The sequence below is a fragment of the Bidens hawaiensis genome, unplaced genomic scaffold (genome assembly GCF_021521415.1).
Source record: "Bidens hawaiensis isolate Kalapana, Puna unplaced genomic scaffold, B.hawaiensis_p1.1 tig00004970_1, whole genome shotgun sequence".
Taxonomy (NCBI): domain Eukaryota; kingdom Viridiplantae; phylum Streptophyta; class Magnoliopsida; order Asterales; family Asteraceae; genus Bidens; species Bidens hawaiensis.
Genome location: NW_027491312.1, coordinates 66,272 through 89,958, shown reverse-complemented (window position 1 = coordinate 89,958; position 23,687 = coordinate 66,272). Strand labels below are relative to the sequence as shown.

Below are 23,687 nucleotides of genomic sequence, written 5' to 3'. Positions count from 1 at the left end.
GGACCGCCTTCCCATGCAATGACTTCACGTAATTATGCGGTGAAAACCGGCATATTAGTGTCCAGAAAAGTATAAATGTAAAATCATCAGCTTCGATATTCTTAAAGAGAATCATTTCCATTAGAAGTGGCTCTTGGCCTTCTCTTTACAAATTGGAATTGATTACATGCAAACTGTGTAATTGAACTCCCTTCCATGTTGGGATGGGAGTGCCATCGAGCCGATACGCACCTGGTTCGGGATCTCGTTCTTTACGCAGCATGTAGTCTCGATTTTGAAGCTGGAATTGGTTCGTGTTTTCCCCAGCTGGGGTTCTATACGCACTCGCCTGCCTAGCTTTTATTTCGCCACGAGGTGCGCGAGCGTCCCATCTCTGACGAATGTTTCGACCATGTCTTTTACGTCTATGCATTCTTCAGTGTTGTGGCCTTTTGTTCTGTGATAGTCACAGTACTTGCTCCGATCAGCATCGTGACGATGCCGGATTACTGGAGGCTTTGGCCATGGGAGCTCCTCAGTAGCAAATATGTCAGTGACGCTTTTGGTAAGTGGCGTCCATCTGGAGTTCCGGTGCGGCTTTACATTATCCCTTTCACCCAATCGGTGCTGTAAGCCGGATGAGGTGTCAAAGTTTACCCTTGACTGCCAAATGCCTTGCTTCCGTTTTTTGTTCAATCGGGCGGTGAGGACGTTGTCCTCTCTCGTCCTCTGGGTGTAAAGGTTTGTGTTCTGCGGAAGGTCTCTACCCAGTTGCTTCTCCGTTTCCGCATAGCGTTTGGCTGCTGTCATGATGCCATCCCATGTGGATGGCATTCCATCTTTACCCGTTAGGGTGCGGATAAGCTCTGGGTCTTGCGCGCCCTGGATGAAGGCTGCGCGAACAAGATCCTCGCTGATATTGCCCAAACTTAACTTCTTTGAGTTGAAGCGAGTGATGAAGTTTGGCAGAGATTCATCTTCTTCCCGTGTGCATTTGAGGATTGTCCATTGCTCCTCGGTATACTTTCGCTGCTGGCTGAAGTGTTGGCTAAACTTCTGCTGGAAGTCTGCCCAGTCGTAAATGTGGTTAACCGGTAAACGATCAAACCAAGCCCTAGCAGCCCCCACCAGCGTCATTTGGAACATGTAACACCACGTGGGTTCCGTCCAATTGCTAACGGTTGCCCCCGCTATGAACCTGTTCAAATGATCGTCTGGATCAGATAGGCCGTCATATGTGCCTATGTTAGGCATTTGTTTAGCACTTTTCGGGGCGATTGCTTCAGCAATGTCCCTTGCAAATTTGGACGTTCCTGCATTTGTAACGTTTGGTCTGAACGTTTTAGAGAAGTCTCGTGGACTTCCATCTATGCTTTTTGGTTTGAAGGCTTGTCCAAAATGCCTTTTCGGTTGGGTTTCCGTTTCTTTACGCTTCCCTTTTGCTTTATGACGAGGGTTCGCGTCGGAGTCGGATTCCTCCGAGTCATCCTCCCAGTATTCGAATTCGTCGGCCTGTTGCACGGAACGCAAGCGTTCATTTAACTCAGCCTGGAATTCCTTTTGTCGTGCCTCCGCCCATGCCTTGACTTCGTCGAGAGTCTGGCGGGGGAGTCTTCGTTTTTCAAACTGGGTATCGGTGGATCCCAGTAGGCGGTCATTTACTGCACTTGCCCCTGCTTTAGTAAGTGGGGTAGTGTTCGTAAAATTTACTTCACTTGCTCCGGCTTCGGTAGCCGGAGTAGTGTTTGTAAAAACTGTGTTGCCGGTATTCCCCCCAATAGCTGGGGTTGTGGTTACCGGAATTTCTCTAACCATCTTTTGTATAAAGTTTTGAAAAAACTGGAGAAAATTGTAGTTCTAGCTTTATGCACGGATGGCGCCAATGAAGAAACACTAACCGGACCCCGGGCAGGTTACTGGTAACCTGGGGGTTGGAGAGATGTTTCCCACGAGGGGTTAGACCCTTGGAAGATGGTTCTTCTGATAACCTGCAAAACAGACACCGAGAGCTCGTCACTGAGAAGGGGGGGGTTCCTCCTTGTGACCACCCTCCGGCGTGAGAATCAGACTAGATTGCTCTTTAAATATAAAAGTATATTAAGAGATTGCTAGAGCAGATATCAGGTATATTATGATGATAATATGATAAGATATGATAAGATCAGATGATCATACCATTTGTGGTATTTATAGCCGAAGGTAGGTTTCCAAGGGGTTTAGCCGGCCCAACACGCTACCAACTGTAACCTATGCACGTGCCCTGCCTGTGAGTGGTGGATAGGTAGCGGCTGACACAGAGCAGGCGTGTCGTGCACTCTTCCTCTTCTGCCAACTACAGGCTAGGCACGTGGTATGGCAGGAGTTGGTGGGTAGGCGGCGGCTATTGGTCACAGTGCTGTGGCGTGCTGTCTGCCATGCTGCTGTCAGTGAGCTGTCGCATCTCTGATCAGATCTTTTGCCCATACCTCGTCAGGTACAGTAAAAGATCCTTCAGTATACGGACTGGCTTATTTGGGCGGGAGTATTCCCCCTCCCGCCTCTGTGCGGGATTGCTCCCGGCTTGGCTCATTCCTTCAGGTGACACTGAACGATTGAGAGCTAAGTGCCTTGTGCGTGTAGCCATGCTGCGCGGGTGGCCTTCCCTAATGGCTTGTATCCGAGGCTGCGGGGACAGGCGGAGTCCTTCACCATTGGGAGGCATTTCCTGCGGGACCAGCTTGCGTACTGCGCGTAAGGACGTCACGTCTCTGAGCATGGTTGGTCCTGCGGATCCAGTTGGTCTCTGCGCAGACGTCCCTGTTTAAGGTGAGTCTTGCGGGTCCAACTGGGCTCTGCTGGGACCTACCTCTTCAGTTACCTTATCATAGAGGTGAAAATCGTAAACGGTAAACCAAATCAAAACCAATACAATAGAAACCAGTTAGTAACTGATTAGAACAGATGCTGGACTTTTGTCTTTTGAGACAGGAACCGATTTGTGACCAATTAATCGAGCATAGATTAACACGGTTAGGGTTGATAAGGTTAATTCAAATAGGTTATTACCATATAACCGAACCGAACTAGTTACAGGTTAGGGATTTCCACTTGAAAACCGATTAGTAACCGTAACCGGTTATTGACAATAACTGGTTTTAATCGTTTGACTAATAACAGGTTACGGATAGTAACCGGTATTTTAAAAACCTGCTAACCAATATTTGGACCTCTACATTACCATTTCATATGTTGGTTGTATGAGATACATGATACCTTCTATTAAACCTAAGTGTGAAACTAAAAGAGATGTATGGTTTGCTGACTGTCTGACTTATTAAAGTTTATCGTAATAAAGATATTCATCATCGTTATGTTTTCTTTTAGTTTGAACCTTATACATAGTGTTTGGTATAGTAGTTGAAACAAATTTAAAATGACTTGTAGAATTTAGTAAGGTAAGGAACGTGCTTAATGATAATCACATAAGCACGCTCTTAGGATCCCCCGTAGGCTAAATTTTTGTACGTAGCAACACGGAGCTAGGATTGAAGAGAAAGAATCCATGTCAAAGATAAGCCCTTAGTATAGATTGACAACTGTATAATTATAAACATAATGACGTCAAAGAGTCTGAAATAAAGCCATGTCTTTTTTTTTTTCACGGCTAACAAATAGATAATTATATAGGTACTCTATACATTGTGACCCAATGACAAAAGATCATCGCCAGTTGGCCCAATCTAACCGTAAGAAACCCTTAAATGCCTTCAAGTCCAGAATAAAAATCATTATTGAATTGTATTATTATGAAGATATACCGGATCGACACCAAAATATGTGTGAACAAGAAAAGAATATGCATAATAATATAAATATAATTATAAATGACATTATTTTGTCTCTATGAAAATCTTGCAATAATTATTATACCTACTTTATCTTTAACCTAAAAGGAAAAAAAATAAGTATGGACCGTATGGTGAAACTCTTTTAAGTCTTAAAATCACTTTTTAAGACATAAAATTCTAAATATAATTTTACAAATACAGTTGGGCAAGCGGTCACTGTTAAATAAAGTATTTAGTAGCAAAACAAATACTAAACAATTAGTTTTTCCAATCAAATATTTCACGTTACAATCAATGTATTTTGAAAATTAATTGAAAATGTCAAACTAAGGAGCCGGATTTTTGTCCAAAAATAATATAATATTATTGTTAGTATTTTTTTTTATTTTTTTCTTTTTAATTTTATTAAAACACCAGCGTGACAATATAATTCATTATTCAGCATTATTTGCTTTTTCGTGCATACTGAATTATTATTATATTAGGATAGAGCTCATGTGATACACGGGCTGTTAAAAAGTAAAATAAAAAAGTTAAATTTAATAATATACATATTAACATATATTATGGATTCATAAAATATAAATAATTTACTATAATATATATATTAGTAAGAATAATTTGTATTTGCATTTTAAAAGTAATAAAATGAAAGGTTGTGAATTTTATACCAATTAAGAAAAAAAAAACTAACATCAATTAATCCTAGTTAAGTTGGTAAGCCATAAACATTTTAAAAGTAAGGTATTGAGTTTAAATCTCACCACCAACTATGTGGAGGGTTTAATTTAATGACAAATTAAAAAATTGTGTTGTTTTAATACATAGGTAGATAGATAGTTAAATAACAAACAATTCTACAATTTTGTCACGTCTATATATACTATTAAAGAAATTCATTTTGACTCATTTTTATTGGTTGATTTTTTACTATAGTCCAAAAATAAAAGGCCCTCATAGAATTTGTTACTAATAAAATAATTCAAAATTAAATCATAATAATCATTTAATCTATATAATAAATACCAATAAAGACATTTTTTTTACTCATTCTTATTGGTTGATTTTACTATATTCCAAAAATAATAAGCCCTCACATAATTTGATACTTATAAAATAACTCAAACTTAAAATGATAATAATCATTTAGTTGGATGTGTTTCTCCTAGACAATCAATTATGAACCCGTATACGTTTCATAACCCTAATTTTCATTCCTTTCTCTCCAACTCACTGTTTGCGAATCACCATTTTTTGACAGATGGTGTTATATTCGCTAGAATGAATTATTAATTTGTGATTATTAAAATGCATTTTTATATGTGAGTTAAGGACAGACATAAAATTTATTTAAAATAATTTGACACAAATACAAAATTTACAAATTGTTCAAATATATATGCATACACACACACACACAATTGACACATTCGGATAAAAAAGCTTCTGTTTAAGTTTTAGAAAGACAGTTTCCTGTTGAAGTTTGGTTTTGCGATGATCATCAACAAAAGTCTAGGCCAGTCTCTAGCAATGGTTGGCATACTTAAAAGACCCGTTTTACTCATAGTCAACTTTATATTGATTTATCAAGAGTGAAGAGTAGAAACGACCAAAAAATAAATACTTAGTTTAGATAAGCAAGAGAAAGTTGCAAACAAAGCAAAAAATATTGTTTATAAGTTTTTGAAGTTTATGTTTTAAAGTTTAAAATTTTGTTTGTAAACATTCTACTATGTAATATCATTTTTTGTAAGTCTATGTCTTTCAATATTGTGTTTTCGTTTGAATATGACTTACAATTATAAATTATATCGCTGCCTCAAAATGCGTATTAAAAAAATGTGATCGTTTGAAATTATATATATGTTTACTTTGACGAATTTTTATATTTCTGTCCGTGTAATAAAGGTCAATAAACCAGTAGCATATAAAATTAAAATGAAACCCCACTTTAATATCGTACCACAAACGTAGGAACTGGTATGACAGCCGTTTAATTATTGGTAGGTTGCTTTATTACAAAAGTGAAACTGTGATATACCACCATCTTGACTCACTCTTTTCTAATCATCAATTTGGCTTTTCTGTAACACTGTATATATGTGTGTATACCGGCCTTTTATGTGTGTGTGTTTTGCTTTTTATATTTTAAAACTATAATTATACTTTAGGTTATATAAAATTATAGATAAATCAAGAATGATCAATTGTACAAGTTCTTTAATGAGCAAATGAAGAAAGGTGATACCATACATTATGACTGTATTAAATAAAATTTAGTATTCTATTGGAATAGTTATATGATTAAATAAATGAATTTTACTATTCAATGATTTGAAATGAAACAATGATGATAAAATCAGACATAAAATATTCTTTAATTGACAGTTGAAAATAACATAAATGAGTTTAGTACTTTAATTAGCGACATTTGACTCTTAACAAATTAAAAACAAAAAAAAAAAGAAAATAGAATTATACTTCTAAAAACACACACATATGTGTGTGTAAGCTTTTAGTGTATAAACTAAAATTCTAAATTTAGTCTGGCCATTTTTCTAAATGGTTAAATTATGTTTATTAGGAAACCGGTTTGGTCTAAATTTGGTTTTTATTTTAACAGCCGTGTTAAGTATAGTAGTTCACCACAACTGGAAAATGAAAAGCTTCACCAAGAGAGAGAAATTTATGTTTGCTAATAAAGTAATTTCTCAGCATTTAGTATTGTTTTTTATATATGTTTTTTATAAAGATATTCTTTAGATAAAAAGCATTGGAAGGTTGAAATGAAATATATAATAAATAAAAAATATATAAGCAATTTTGTTTATGGTTAATTATATGCGTGTGTGTTGTGTATGAATGTATGTATGTAAGAGGCAGAAAATCTTAGCAAAATATGAACAATTGATAAAAATTAAACGATCTAGATTTAAATTTGTTCTCAAAACATTTTTTATAAATATAGAATTACAAATATTATCTACCCATAAGTAACATTTATTTTATCTTTACAAAGCAGATAATAGTAGGTGAACATAAGAAGAAAGAAAAAAACAACATATTCACATGTTAAGGTGCCAATATCAAAAATTTGGTTGCCTATTTTCTATCCACCTTATTAGCAGTATAATTTGATAATAATTTAAATATATAAATACGTATAATTGAACAGTGTAAATAATAGTGTCTACAATGTACACCAATACTGTTATTATATAAGTGCAAATACTATAAAAAAACCAACCTACTTTATAGTTTTGCTTATAAAAGTCTCTCCACCTTCTTTTCTTACATATGAAAGTCTTTACTTGATAATTTTGAACATAACTATCAATTGACCTACAATAACAGTTTAACAAGGTTTTATGTTGAAAATTTTTTTGGTCATATACGGTGCTTTCATGGTGAACAGGTGGTGTTGGTGATAAAGGCAGGTGATGACAACCTAAAAAAATATATTTCTTTTAATTTATTCATTATCTAAGAATATAAATGAGTTAACCTGTTATTGTAGGTCACTTCATGGTTATGTTCAAAATTATCAAGTAAAAGGACTTTTATATGCAAGAAAAGAGTAAAGGGACTTTTATGAGTAAAAACATAAAATAGGTTGGTTTTTTTTATGTTTGTTGCACATTACATATATGCATATAATCAGGTGAGTCCAGAGTTAACACGGTTATACGATAAAAAAATTTGTTCGTAAAATGATGATATCTACTTTTAAGTGATGCTTGATCGGCTGATCCGTTTGTTAGCTTAGCATTTACAAAGTGTCGTCAACTTCAGATAACAAGTTTTCATGGTAAAATAAATATATATGACGACAACAAATTTTGTTATAGCTCAGTGTTTCTTGCATGATTTTTATGCAAAACATAAAATATTATGACACAACCTAAAACACTTTGTTATAAAAAATTAGTCCTAAAATATAGTTCAATGTTTCTTGCATGAATTGTTTAGGATGATTTTATACTGTGATAATTAGTTACAAGTTAAAAACAATTAAAAATGAAAGTATCACATGATCTTGTACCTAGGTCCTTCAAAAATTTCCAAGGTTTATGATTCTTCACCCCATTTAGATGTAAAACACTAACCCAAAAAGAAAAATATATATATATTCTCACAAGTCATAATTGTCTTTATCTTTTCTTTACAAACCAATTCTTAATCATTAATCTTATCAAACATACAACATGAACAAAAAAAAACACTATAAGCACAAATTGGTAATTACTATATTTAGATACTAATACAAAACATGTTTTATAACAAACTCTACTTTAGCTCCAAAGCGATGATCAAACTAAATCATGGCCCCTTTCTATAACCATCAAAGGTGCCAAAATCTTCTAAAAGAACACTTAAAACAAGCACCCAAGTAGAAGAAAAAAAAATCCTACATAAACTATGCATTATAATCACCAAAAACAAAAATGGGATTTACAAAGAGGATGCATCAAACAAATCATCATTGAGCACATCATCCTCTCGGCTCGCAAACGAGAAAAACTCCGCATCTTTCTCTTCATCGCTTGAAAAATCCTGTCTCTCGAGCTTCGATTGGGCTGCAATGAATATCAACTTTTGCGCCTTTTCGATTGCGGTTCTTGATTGCGCCCATCTATAGATAGATGAATTCCACTTGAACCCACATGAAGTAGCATGAAGAAAGATCAACCGCGTCGCTACTTTCCTTAAACACTTGAACTCAGTTAAATGCGCTTCCCAAACCAATCTACTACTTTGCGGGTTCGCTACTTTCATTTTCCCGGTTATGGGGTCTCTTTGTTTCAACTGGACCGCTTGTGCATACATCGGGTCAAGCCCTTCGGTCCTCCATTTCATGAGCTCCATTAACACAATATGAGCTTCCTCACGCGACACAAGCCTCGTTATAAGGTTGTCAACATCCTTTTCTTGCTCCGAAGTCAAGCATTTGAAAGGAGGCAAGTATTTCCCACTCGCATCCGGGATCATATAAAACGGATCAAGCACAAACGCAGCCGACCAAGCGGGATGATAGTTTCTCCTAAACCTCTTATCAAACACCTTTTCCACATGATTCTCATTAACATGATACTTCACACACCATTCCTTAATCTTCACTCTAAGCTCCTCCCAAAGCGGCAAACATAGCCCGACTCTCAGTTTTTCCTTCCCGATCTCTCGACCCATTCCTTTTATCAACCCCACAAACGAATGCACCGCGTCTAACTCATTCCAAAACCGAGACATCATCATCTCCTCAATCTCCTTCCCGATATTATTCTCCATCGACACCATCTTACAACTCTCATCAAGAAACACCAACTGCAACGCCCTTGACGAGCTTAACACATCTTCCACCATCTGAAACACCGGCTCGGACCCAACCCCGACCCCACCATAAACCGGGACCCGAACTAGTCCCGCCCGACCGTACTCTTGCAACTGATACTTAACAAAAGAATGCCTAACTAATGACTTGGTGTTCACAAAGTTTGCAACTTTATAACATGTATCAACCACATTGTGAAATAATTGTAGCTTTTCGCTAAAATCTTGAATCAATTTAGTCACACCTTGAAACTGACAACAAAGATTGACCATCCATTGATGCTGTGAAGAAACACTAACCGGACCCCGGGCAGATTACGGGTAACCTGGGGGTTAGATAGATGTTTCCCACGAGGGGTTGGACCCGGTAAAGATGGTTCTTCTGATAACCTGCAAAACAGACACCGTGAGCTTGTCACTGAGAAGGGGGGGTTCCTCCTTGTGACCACCCTCCGGCGTGAGAATCAGACTAGATTGCTCTTTAAATATAAATGTATATTAAGAGATTGCTAAAACAGATATCAGGTATAATATGATGATAATATGATAGTAATGTGATAAGATGAGATGATCATACCATTTGGGGTATTTATAGCCGAAGGTAGGTTTCCAAGGAGGTGTGGCCGGCTGAATAGTATTCCTGTTCCACCAACTGTGGCCTACGCACGTGCCCTGCTGGTAGTTGGTGGGTAGGCAGCGGCTGACAGTGACCAGGCCTGCTGTATACTATTCGTTTTCCACCAACTGCCGGCTATGCACGTGGTATGACAGGAGTTGGTGAGTAGGCAGCGGCTAATAGTGACATACAGTACAGGAGCATGCTGCTCGCCATACTGTTGTCAATAAGCTGTCGTATCTTTAGTCAGATCTTTTGCCCATACCTCGTCAGGTACAGTACAGAAGATCTTCCCGTATCGTACGGACTGGCTTTTGGGCGGGAGTATTCCCCCTCCCGCCCTTGTGCGGGATTGTTCCCGGCTTTGCTCATTCCTTCAGGTGACACTGAATGATTGAGAGCTAAGTGCCTTGTGCGTGTAGCCTTGCTGCGCGGGTGACCTTCCCTGATGGCTTGTATCCGCAACTGCGGGAACAGGCAGAGTCCTTCACCATTGGGAGGCATTTCCTGCGGGAACAGCTTGCGTACTGCGCGTAAGGACGTCACGTCTCTGAGCATGGTGGGTCCTGCGGATCCAGTTGGTTTCTGCGCAGACGTCTCTCTTTAAGGTGAGTCTTGCGGGTCCAACTGGGCTCTGCTGGGACCTACCTCTTCAAGTCCCCCCAGTCCAATGTTCTTCTCATGAATGTTTAATAAAGTGAGGTGAACTTTTGGACTTAAGCAAAGGGTTTTGAAAAGGGTTTAGGTTTAAGGTTTTCCATGGGGATTCTTCCCGCGGAAGTCCTTGTCACTTGCAGAAATTCCCGACTTTCCTGCTTGATCTTTGGGTATGATGCGGGTAGGTCTGTAACCTCCTCGCAAGTCAGGAGCGTTGAGTCCCACCTGTGTGGATTCTCCATGAGGTTTTGGTAATTTTGAACATAGTGATCAATTATGTTAAAACCACCAATTCCATCCTGGAGCTTCAAACAATGTAGTTCTCGACGATCCCGCTATGCGGGGATGTTATTTCCGTTTCCGCAAGCATTGCCCAGAAGATCCTTCTTGGTTTCAATTCCCTGCGGAGCGCTAGGTATGTGAAGGGTTTTGCCTTAACACTGTACCCGCGCTCGTCTTACGGTTACTTTACTTCCAAGGTATTCCTGGCGTCAATTCCCTGCGGGTGCTAGGTATGTGAAGGGTTTTGCCTTAACACTGTACCCGCACCCGTCTTATAGTTATTTGGTTGCCGAGGTATTCTTGGCTTCAATTCCCTGCCGGTGCTTGGTATGTGAAGGGTTTTGCCTTTACACTGTACCCGCACCTGTCTTATGGTTACTTGGCTGCCAAGGTATTCTTGGCTTCAATTCCCTGCAGGTGCTAAGTATGTGAAGGGTTTTGCCTTAACACTGTACCCGCACCCGTCTTATGGTTACTTGGTTGCCAAGGTAAGGGGTATTTTCCCGCTTACTTTTGAATCTTTTTGAATTTTTGAAATTCGAAAGGTTGGTGAAAGGATAAGAACAGTCCAAACCTCTGAAACGTCGTGCGACGGTTTCTTCTGACTGTGTCAGATCGTGCAGGAAGTTATGGTGACGTGACAGTACATGGTCATTCCAGACGCTTTTTCAGGCGCGTGGGCGCGATTTTTCGGGCGCGTGGCCGCGAAATTAATGGTACGCGTCCTTTCAACAGTTGTTGCCAGCTTGCTTTTTGCCACGTGTCATAGTTTCATTGCACCTTCGATTTCTCTCTCTTCCGCATTAAATTCATCGCATTAATTGCGATTAGTATATAAAGGGGGAGATGGTTCTTTGTAATCCACACTTTTCACTTTTCTCTTCATCTTCTAAACGATTTCCGGCGAATATTCACCTTTTCAGGCAAGCATTCTCTTGAAATCGTTTTCTTCTTTCATCTTGTAAGATGTCTTCTCATGATCTCGAATCCACAGCCGATGACAAGAGTACTGCTGGCGAGTGCCAGTGTGCTCTGCCCGTCGGTCTGTATCAGTACGTCGTCAGGAAGTTCATGCTCGAGTCTCTCGAGCCTGAGTTTCCTGAACCCCATCAGACGGTGTACGATGCCCCCAGAGGCAAGATCGGGGTATATGCTGCATTCTTTGTTTATGGGAATCTTAGGTTCCCATTGACAAAGTTTGTTTACCGTGTCCTTGAGAGGCACGGTGTGCACCTGACCGAGGTGCACCCGATGGCGATTGCCAAGATTCGCCACTTCGAGTGGGTGTGCCGGATACTGGGCATTGAGCCCTTCGTCGACCGCCTGATGACCTTCTACTCCTGGAGGTGCATCCAGGGGTGGTACACGTTGATAACCCGGATTAAGGGTTTGAAGATTTGCGCAACCGAGCGCAGTCTTCGCTCGTGGAAGCGGGAGTTTTTCTACATCTCCGCTCGTGCCATCCCCCTTGCCATGAAATTCAAGAATGGGCAAGCACTTCCCAGCCTTCACGCCTCCAACTACCAGGAGGCGGAATGGTTTGCGAAGATATCCCGAGTCCAATCTCCGGTTTACCGGTTTGCGGAGTCCGGGATGGTGATGCTGGGGATGAGCCGGGTGTGGAAGGATGCAGATGCGCAAAAGATCCCAATCGTCCTTGAATACGGTTCGAACTCTGTTCCTTACGGTATGCTTTGTTTCTTTTTGTTAATTTAGAATTTCTTCTAACTTCTTTCCTGTTTATTTCAGAGGGGAACGACTTGCAGTCGCTCATGTACCCGCGGGAGGCTGATGGTCCCGCTCGGATGGGTACTCGCGCTCTAGACGAGAACGAGTTGCCCATCCTAGAACAAACGGCGGATCGGTTCGTGGAGGTCTATCCGCTAGGCCACGAGATCCTTAGCGCCAGGCGGCCAGGTAAGGCGCTATTCAACCCTCGACCCCTCAATGTTGAAACCTCTGCTGGAATTCCTCTAATCGTATGTTCTGATGAGGAATCCGCAGATGGTCCTCCGTTGGTGCAGAAGAAGAAGGCTGCCGGCGGGAAGGGGAAGGAGAAGGTGGCCTCCACTGCCGATCCGGTGCCTCGGTCTGATTCGGAGACCGAGAGCGAAGAGGTGGCGGGGAATCCCGGTGGTGATAAGACCACCGCTCCGGAGGCTGCGACGATTGTCACTTCCGGAGAGCCCAGGATGACAACGGTGACCGGCGTGAAGAGGCCGGCTCCATCGGGTTCATCCCCGCCCGTCCGCACTTTCAGGCTCAAGAAAACCCGTAAGTACAACTTCCTTTAGCTTTTAACTTCATAGTTTTCCATCATTAATGCTTTTCTTTGTGCAAGCGTGGATGTTGACGCATTCCAGGGTGGAGCGCAGAGGAGTACCTCCCCGCCAATGACGGTAGGCCCGGTCAGCCTACCTGAGGCGACGACCCAGGCGGCTGCGCCTGCGCCTGCTTCCACTGGTTCAGTTGCTCACTCCGTTGAGCCGACTGTTCCAGTTGTGATGACGTCACCGCCGGCCGTCAGTGCGATATTTACCGCATCTTTTACTGAGCCGGTGGTTACTTTTGCTGCGGATTCCGCGGCGGCGACCGCGTCGGCTTTTACCATGCCTCCGTCATCGGCAACGACGGCCGATCCGTCAGGTATGCATGGGGCTTTTCGCCAACCTCTGCCTCCTTCCCATCTGCCTGACCTCTTGGATGGATTTCCCTTGGGTTCAGGTGATGGGTTTGGTGGCTATCGGCCTGTTATTGACCCTACAGGTGCGTAGGGTTCTTTTGGCCCATTTTATATATTTTTATCATCTTTTCCTAACTGCTTTATGTTTTTTGCAGTGTCGGATTCCAATGAAGTGTATGTTCCACGATGGAACATTCGCCGAGGAACAACCCTTCGCACCCCTGTGGAGTGCGTGGAGTGGGCTCGTCACGCTGCTCCCAGTGGTGCGTTGGGGGAAGCCATGGCTAGCTACCAGGAGGGTAGGCTAACCAATGAGCTTCGGGTTCTCCTGGCCCGGATGCAGCCGCGCGTCGAGCTGCTTTGTCGTGAAAACGACAAGTTAAAAGCAGCTCGCATTAAAGAAGTGGCTCAGGCGCGGGCTGTCCGGGAGGAGAACCAAAGGCTTACCGCAGCTGCTGTGGAAAAGGAGAAGGCCTTCAAGGCCCTCGAGGTTGAAGTTCAGGCCCGGCTCGAGGCCCGTTCCAAGGCTGCCCAAGCTGTTAATGAACAGCTTCGGCTGGCTAAGGAAACTGCAAGGAATGCAACCGAGAGGGCCACCATGGCTGAAGCTGTTGCTGAGCCTCTACGCGTGGAGAATGAAGAACTTAAAGCCAAATTAGAGGCTCTCCAGCAGGCTCATGATGCCTTGGCGATGGAAGACGCCAAAAAGCTCCAGGAGATCTTGGACCAGAGGGGGGTGCTTGACCATACTGAGCGGAAGCTAAAGGGCGTCGAAGAGGCTGCGGCTAAAGAAGTGTTGCTTGCCAACCTCAACAAGAGTGAAGCCGAACGCGCCCGTAACGAAGCTCAAGCTGCCCTCCAAGAAGCTCTGGTTGCCAAGGAATGGCTTTTTCGAGAAGCGTTGTCTCAGGTATGCTTTTCATTTCTTTACGCTTTTCTTTGTAGATAGAAAAGGTTTTGACACTTGTATATTTTCTTGTAGGTTGTGCATCGGGTCTTCTCAGAGACGTCTTATGATGATGCTATGAGCGCAGCCCTCAACGCTTCTCATGAGGATGGGGAAAAGGCCGGCTTCCTGCTTGGTCTAGGGTTCGTTGAGAAAGGCATCCCGCCTTCCAACTTCCCTTTGTACAATGTTGATACTGAAGCTGTTTACGACCAAGCAGTGAATCAGTATGCCGCCTTCCCGCATCCGGTGGTGGAGAAGGTGAACCAAGTTGCTGCTGCTGATGATGGGCTAGCTATCCTTAAAGCTTTCCTTGGACCGCCAAGTTCTACTGATGGTGCGGGTCCAAGTGGAAGTGGCCCTGAAGCCTGATCCTGAAGATCCCTTCCCACTACTAGGATAGATTTAGCTTGTATAGATTTATTTTCTTGTAGGCGTGTAGTTACCCGGCCATTCTTGTAATGAATATTATGAAATATAAATCTTTGTGCGGGTAAGACCGCTACTTTCATTGGATTCCTTGCTTTGTAAACGTTATATGACTTGCCTACTTTAGTTTAAATTAACAATTTTCCAAGTGTTTAGAATAAGTTAACCTTTGAACGTGGTAGATAATAGGTTGAAGTTTTGCTTCCTCTTTCGTGATTGTGTGGGTAAGACCGTCACTTGCGCTTAGTATGATGGCTAAACTTTACCTACATCTGACCTGCGTGGAGGTTTTCCTCATCTTTTTTGAAATTTCTAAGTGTTTAGGATAAGTTAACCTTTGAACGTGGTAGATAATAGGTTGAAGTTTTGCTTCCTCTTTCGTGATTGTGCGGGTAGGACCGTCACTTGCACTTAGTAGGATGGCTAAACTTTACCTATATCTGACCTGCGTGTAGGTTTTCCTCATCCTTTTGAAATTTCTAAGTGTTTAGGATAAGTTAACCTTTGAACGTGGTAGATAATAGGTTGAAGTTTTGCTTCCTCTTTCGTGATTGTGCGGGTAGGACCGTCACTTGCACTTAGTAGGATGGCTAAACTTTACCTATATCTGACCTGCGTGTAGGTTTTCCTCATCCTTTTGTTAACCGTTCGACGCGCGGTTGTCAATAAGTTAGTGTTCAGTTTCCTCTCATGATTCATGCGGATAGACCGGCACTTTCATTTAGTAGGATGACTGAACTTTTCCCCTTCAACTGACCTGCGTGAAGGTTTGCCGTTTTTTGGGTTTATGCGGGTTTTGCCGCCTTCCCCACGCAACGACTTTCCACGTAATTATGCGGTGAAAACCGGCATATCCGTGTTGAATAAATTAACCGTTCGACGCGCGGTTGTTAATAGGTTAGTGTTCAGTTTCCTCTATCATGATTCATGCGGATAGACCGGCACTTTCATTAGTAGGATGACTGAACTTTTCCCCTTCAACTGACCTGCGTGAAGGTTTGCCGTCTTTTGGGTTTATGCGGGTTTTGCCGCCTTCCCCACGCAACGACTCACACTTATGTATGCGGTGAAAACCGGCATCAGTGTTGATAGTTCATAAAGTATAAATGTAAAATCATCAGCGTCGATGTTCTAAGGAGAATCATTTCCATTAGAAGTGGCTCTGGGCCTTTTCTTTACAAATTTGGAATTGATCTACATGCAAACTGTGTAATTGAGCTCCCTTCCATGTTGTTGGGATGGGAGTGCCATCGAGCCGATATGCACCTGGTTCGGGATCTCGTTCTTTACGCAGCATGTAGTCTCCACATTGAAGCTGGAAATTTTATTCGTGTTTTCCCCAGCTGGGGTTCTACACGGATCAGCCTGCTCAGCGTTCATTGCGCCACGAGGTGCGCGAGCGTCCCATCTCTGACAAATGCTTCGACCATGTCCTTTACGTCTATGCATTCTTCAGTGTTGTGGCCTTTTGTCCTGTGAAAGTCACAGTATTTGCTCCGATCAGCATTGTGACGATGTCGGATTATTGGAGGCTTTGGCCATGGGAGCTTCTCAATGGCGAATATCTCGGTGACGCTTTTAGTGAGTGGCGTCCATCTGGAGTTCTGGTTTGACTGTACATTATCCCTTCCGCCTAACCGATGTTGCAAGCCGGATGAGGTGTCAAAGTTTACCCTTGACTGCCAAATGCCTAGCTTCCGCTTTTTGTTTAATCGGGCGGTAAGGACGTTGTCTTCTCTTGTTCTCTGGGTGTAGAGGTTTGTGCTCTGTGAGAGATCTCTACCCAGTTGCCTCTCAGTTTCCGCAAAGCGTTTTGCTGCTGTCATGATGGCATCCCATGTGGATGGCATGCCATCTTTACCCGTTTAGGTGCGGATGAGCTCTGGGTCGTTCGCACCCTGAATAAAAGCAGCGCGAACAAGATCTTCGCTAATGTTACCCAGACTTAGCTTCTTTGAGTTGAAGCGAGTGATGAAGTCTGGCAAAGATTCATCTTCCTCTCGAATGCTTTTGAGGATTGTCCATTGCTCCTCGGTATACTTTCGTTGTTGGCTGAAGTGTTGGCTAAACTTCTGTTGGAAGTCTGCCCAGTCGTAGATGTGGGTGACCGGTAGACGATCGAACCACGCTCTAGCTGGCCCAACAAGCGTCATTTGGAACATGTAACACCACGTAGGTTCCGTCCAATTGCTGACGGTTGCCCCCGCTATGAATATGTTCAAATGATCATCTGGGTCAGATATACCATCATAAGTGCCGATGTTGGACATCTGTTTGGCACTTTTTGGGGCGATTGCTTCCGCAATGTCCCTTGCAAATTTGGACGTTCCCGCATTTGCAACAGTTGGTCTGAATGTTTTGGAGAAGTCACGTGGACTTCCACCTGTGTTTTTTGGATTGAAGGCTTCTTCAAAACGCCTTCTCGGTTGGGAGTCCGTTTCCTTACGCTTCCCTTTTGCCCTATGGCGAGGGTTCGCGTCGGTGTCGGATTCCTCCGAGTCATCGTCCAAGTATTCTTTGAATTCGTCAGCCTGTTGGACGAAACGCAAGCGTTCGTCCAACTCAGCTTGGAATTCCTTCTGACGTGCCTGCGCCCATGCCTTAACTTCACCGAGTGTTTGGCGGGGGAGTCTTGTTCGTTTCTCTAACTGGGTATTGGTGAATCCCAGTGAGCGATTATTTACTGCACTTGCCCCAGCTTGGGTAACTGGGGTAGTGTTCATAAAATTTACTTCACTTGCCCCGGCTTGGGTAACCGGGGTAGTGTTTGTAAAGACTGTGTAGCCGGTATTCCCCCCAGTAGCTGGGGTTGTGGTTACCGGAATTTCTTTAACCATCTTTCCAGACGTTTGAAAAAACTGAAAAGAAATGTTCTAGCTTTATGCACGGATGGCGCCAATGAAGAAACACTAACCGGACCCCGGGCAGATTACGGGCAACCTGGGGGTTAGATAGATGTTTCCCACGAGGGGTTGGACCCGGTAAAGATGGTTCTTCTGATAACCTGCAAAACAGACACCGTGAGCTTGTCACTGAGAAGGGGGGGGGTTCCTCCTTGTGACCACCCTCCGGCGTGAGAATCAGACTAGATTGCTCTTTAAATATAAATGTATATTAAGAGATTGTTAGAGCAGATATCAGGTATAATATGATGATAATATGATAGTAATGTGATAAGATATGATAAGATGAGATGATCATACCATTTGGGGTATTTATAGCCGAATGTAGGTTTCCAAGGAGGTGTGGCCGGCTGAATAGTATTCCTGTTCCACCAACTGTGGCCTACGCACGTGCCCTGCTGGTAGTTGGTGGGTAGGCAGCGGCTGACAGTGACCAGGCCTGCTGTGTACTATTCCTTTTCCACCAACTGCCGGCTATGCACGTGGTATGACAGGAGTTGGTGAGTAGGCAGCGGCTAATAGTGACATACAGTACAGGAGCATGCTGCTCGCTATACTGTTGTCAATAAGCTGTCTTATCTTTAGTCAGATCTTTTGCCCATACCTCGTCAGGTACAGTACAGAAGATCTTCCCGTATCGTACGGACTGGCTTTTGGGCGGGAGTATTCCCCCTCCCGCCCTTGTGCGGGATTGTTCCCGGCTTTGCTCATTCCTTCAGGTGACACTGAATGATTGAGAGCTAAGTGCCTTGTGCGTGTAGCCTTGCTGCGCGGGTGGCCTTCCCTGATGGCTTGTATCCGCAACTGCGGGAACAGGCAGAGTCCTTCACCATTGGGAGGCATTTCCTGCGGGAACAGCTTGCGTACTGCGCGTAAGGACGTCACGTCTCTGAGCATGGTGGGTCCTGCGGATCCAGTTGGTTTCTGCGCAGACGTCTCTCTTTAAGGTGAGTCTTGCGGGTCCAACTGGGCTCTGCTGGGACCTACCTCTTCATGCTGGCTTTCAAGATTCCTTAAAGCTTTAGTCTTGAACTTATCAGACACAATCCCAACACATTGTTCTAAGTTGTTCCCACATATGTCACATATTGTTTCCCATAAAACATCCTCAGCATGCTTAGAAAACACATATCCACTTGTAAACACACTTGTCCCATTAGGCAAATTCACACTAATATTCACTAAACCAGGATTATTATTATTATTACTATTATTATTATTATTATTATTATTATTATTATTAATATTAATATGTTTCGATTTCCATCCATTCGACGATATTTGAAAAAACAACGCGTCACGAATTCGCGCCTCCGACTCCATTTTCGCCTCGTTATACTTCAAATCAAGCCAAGGGCCCACGAGCTCTTTTGGGCTTACCACGGGCAACCTGACTTGGTTCAAGAAACTCTTGAACTTTGGGTGCTCAAGACTCGAAACCGAAACCGACCCACAATTCTCAAACACCCAATTCGCTAACAACTGCACCAACGAATCGATTTGGGCCCGGGTCAGCACCATCTGGCCCGCCGATGACGATTTCGGGCTTTTTAGCTTCTTCACACTATCTTCCAACATCCTTAAAGCCCCTAAATCCTCCTTCCCACCAGACAACACCACATGTGACTCCTGCTCCGGTCGAAAACGCACAACCGCAGCCGACGAAAACCCGGGTCCGGGTTCGGGTCGGGTAAGACCCGTCAACCGAGAATCTCGCCGGTTCAATCATGGTAATTGGGGCAACTGAGTAAGCAACTTCCGTTTCGGTTACGGGTCGGGTCGGGTATGAAACGGGTCGGGCACCACCGCGACAGTTGCCGGAGCTGCCACGTTTCCGGCTATTCACCACCGGCGAAACCGGATTCGGATCCTGACCCGGACCAGGATACGAATTGAAATTCGGGCATGTGCCACGCTTCAGATGCTATGTGGCGGTTCGTGAAGGGTTAGAAGCTGAGAATAAAGAGGAACATAACGAGCACCGGAGCTTAACGGCTTCGGGTAGACCCGTATCCGGATGACGGACCAAATTGGGCTCCAAATGGGCCCAATACCAGGCGCCTTTGCCGTTGATTGCTTTGGTACGGATCATGACTAAGCCTTCGTAGCGTTTGTTGAGTGATTTGACGGTCAACTGGTCGTCCGGTGGGTGTACGGTGACTAATTGGTGGGTGGTGGCTGACATTATTGGTGTAAGGGTAGTTTGGGAAAATGGGTTTTGTGGGTGGTTGACTGTGGCGCCGGTGATCGGAGATGAAAGTGGGTTGGCTGTTGTTGTTGTTATTATTATTATTATTTTGAAGTTGTTTGGAGATGGGGTTTTGAGTAGAGACAGAGAGAAATACTTGAGTTGTGTAGTCAACAGGAGGTGTTATTTTAACTGAACTATATTTGTAAGTTTGTAACACCCGGTGATATGAGTGTTTTTTTTAGGGGTAAATTTATTTATTTATATAATAATAACTTACTTTTAAAAGTGTTTTAATTACGTTACTTTAAGCTTAAAGATTTAAAAAGTGATACTGAACTTTTATATTTTATTAAATTAAAGGTTTTCACATGTTTTGTTTTGGTTTCGATGAGTAAATTTTTTATCTGTTTTTATTAGTATTGATGTGAAGTGGTGACATGGATTTTATTTTTATTTTTATTTTTTATTTTTAATATAATTAACGTTTTATTTTGCTTATTATTAACTATAGCTACATGTATTGCAAATCTCAAAGCTCACATATTCTCCTTCATAGTTTTTTTGACGCATAAAAAATCTAAGGATGCTCGATTTGAAGGTTTAGTGACCTGATTTTAAAAAAATTGCATGAGTGAACTAATTTGAACACTTTTGAAATTTGGTTACAATTCTGTGACATATTCCCTATTTTGTAAGACAAACTAATTGTAACGCTTTAGGAGTTCAAGTTCGACTTACACAGAGACATCATCAAGAAAAAAACCAATCGTTAAGGGAAAACTCTCTTTATCACATTTCAAAAATCTGACCATGAAGATTTCAAGTCCCTGACCATTGCTCTCATTCCATTAAGTTAAAATAATAATAATAATAATAATAATAATAATAATAATAATAAACAACTTTTACTAGCAATTGTGGGGCAATCTTCAGCACCTTCACTTTTTTGTGTCAGTTTTACACGCTCTCGTTTCTAACACATGTATGGTTAAAATTTTTAAAAGATTACAATAAAATATTATAGTGTATTTGTATTAACAGTGGCAGATTCAAGATTTTTTTTCAGTGGGTTCATCGTTTTTAGGTGCTCCGAATTCATAGGATTGGGCATAAAAATTTTCGGGTTGATTCAATGCTTTGGAACGGGTAAAGTTAATCACATGATAAAAATATGATACATTAATAAAAAAACGTCTCCATTAAAAAACAATGGATAATCCGCATGCCTTTGCAATTGGTGTAACTATACGAGTGAGCTAATGATCGCGTATTTTCCTACAGATACAACTACGCTTAAATTTTCATCTTAATTTCACAAGTCATAAATAGATAAAGTTTCATAAACATAAATACAAATGTTACAATTGCATACACCTTTACACTTAGAACAATCTTATTTGTTTAATTAGGTCACATCTTCATCTTTTTCCCATATATATATATATATATATATATATATATGTATATGTATATATATATATGAGAGGGATCAAGAGAAAACTCCTTTTAAAGAGAAAACTTAAAAACTTCTTTTAACACCATTAGATCTAAACATCAAAGGCTGAAAATAGTGGAAGAGAAAAAAAAGAAAAGGAGATGTGGTTTTGAATGGTCAAGGGTAATACTGGAATTAGAAAAAAAGGAATCAACAATCCACCCTGTCACGTAAGCTCTTTCTCTCCTCTGTTGTTATCTTCAAACCAGGAGATAACCTAGGGTTTGAACAATCGGTCAATCAGTGATAAAATCAGGCACGAAACAGAGTATCGATAGCAGGTAAACAATCATATTAGTTAATTTCATATGTTACAATCGTCTATTAGTCATATATCTTGTGTATTTCTGAATGATTTGTGCATCTAAAGTCGATTAGGCATGTTGTAAGTGACGATTAAATGTATATCATGTCAATTCCGGGTGATTTGCGTATACATTATCAATTAGATATATTGCAAGTGACGATTATCACAAATACGAATGATTTCGTGTGTTTTCTTTAAGTTGAAGAACAATATGTTGATAGCAGTTTACTCTTGTTCATGTTTCGTATGATTAGTCAATTACTGCACATATGCAGTACATAAATCATGTGTTTGGTTGCACATTTTTTAGATATTTTAGTCAAACACAACAATTTTACCATTTGTGTGAATATCTGGTTATAATGCACACACATATTACATTATAACTTAGCTATGTTGATGCATCTAACTGTATTTGTTTATTGTTTCACATATACGGTACATGAATTATGTGTTTGACTGCACATATTTTAGATATGTTAGTCGAACACAACAACTTTACCGTATGTGTGAATATCCGGTTATAATGCACACATGTATTACATTATAACCTAGCTATGCTGATGATCTAATTGTATTTGTTTATTGTTACGCATACACAGCACATAAGTCTCATGTTTGGCTACACATTTTTTAAATATGTTAGTCGAACCTAACAATTTTACCGTATGTGTGAATATCCGGTTATAATGCACGTGTGTATTACATTAAAACCTAGCTACGTTGATGACAGAATTTTATTTGTTTAATGTTGCACATATGCAGTACACAAGTCTCGTGTTTAACTACACATTTTTTAGGTATGTTAACCGAATATAACCATTTTAATGTACGTGTGAATATCCGGTTATAATGCACACGTGTATTACATTATAACCTAGATATGTTGATGCATTTAATTGTATTTGTTGATTGCTGCACATGCAGTACATGAATCAAAGCTAATCAAAGTCCCGATAATGGGTAACAACGTGCAGTCAGAACGCGCGTTAAAAAAGTTAAACATTGTATAACAAGAAAAAGAAAAGTAAAAAGGAGTTTTTAGATTACAACAAGCTTGGTAAGTTATATTTTTTATATATTTTCCTTATTTAAAATTGCAAGCGTTTAATTATGCTATTTTGCAATTTACGAGGTAAACAAAAGAACGAAAAAGGGTGAGTAACTCGAAACAGAAAAGATTGTCGGGCGTCGAAGAGGCCAATTTAGGTAAATATAAAAAAAATGATAGTTTTGTGAACACATATTTTTGTATCTATGGCATTGCGTATATTTCACAGCTGCAAAGACAACGAGGGCGTCAAAACGCACAAATATATTTAAACGTACAGTATCGTATGATGATGTCTTCAAGGATGAACACTATATACCCGTTATACACGTATTGCACATATCCATTACTGGTGTATTACACTTTTTCGCAGATATGGTGTATTACACGTTTACCCGGATCTAGTGTATTGCATATATGTAGTACAAATGTATTACATAGATGCGGTACTGATATATTACTACATGAAATACTGACGTATTACGTATATGCATTACTCATGTATTACACATATATATTCGGTTATGGTGTATGACATATATGCAATGCAAATGAATTGAATATGTGAAGTATGGATGTTATACATATTTGCATTGCTAATCTTTTAAATGCGTGCATTATTGGTGTTGCAATAGGTGGAAAGCATGCCCGGGAAGGAGCAACATAGAGAAAACATGTATGGCGTGCAATACAAATTACGATTGTCTACACGCTAGCTATTTGAAGGCATTAGAGGACTGTCGAAAAACAACATGATGTCGTTCGAAGTCTGGTCCAGGTCATACCCTTCGGAACAATGTTGTAACTGTGAACGCGTTGTTTGGTTAATTTGTTAGTTCACGGGTTAAGTCAGTTTCGGGTCAGCAAATGCTATCAAGTAGTTAAGGGGTCACATGTGTATAAATAGTCAAAATTGACCGAGTTTTATGGGATGTGAACATTGGAATTGAAGAAAAGGTGGAAGTTGAAGTTTGTTGCTGATATAGAGGAATA

The 23,687-nt window shown here is 41.2% G+C and overlaps 1 pseudogene; it reads right to left on the bottom strand.

Annotated features, from left to right (window-relative positions):
• Positions 1–8,258: 8,258 nt before the first annotated feature.
• On the bottom strand, positions 8,259–19,835 carry LOC143628399 (uncharacterized; annotated as a pseudogene).
• Positions 19,836–23,687: the final 3,852 nt, after the last annotated feature.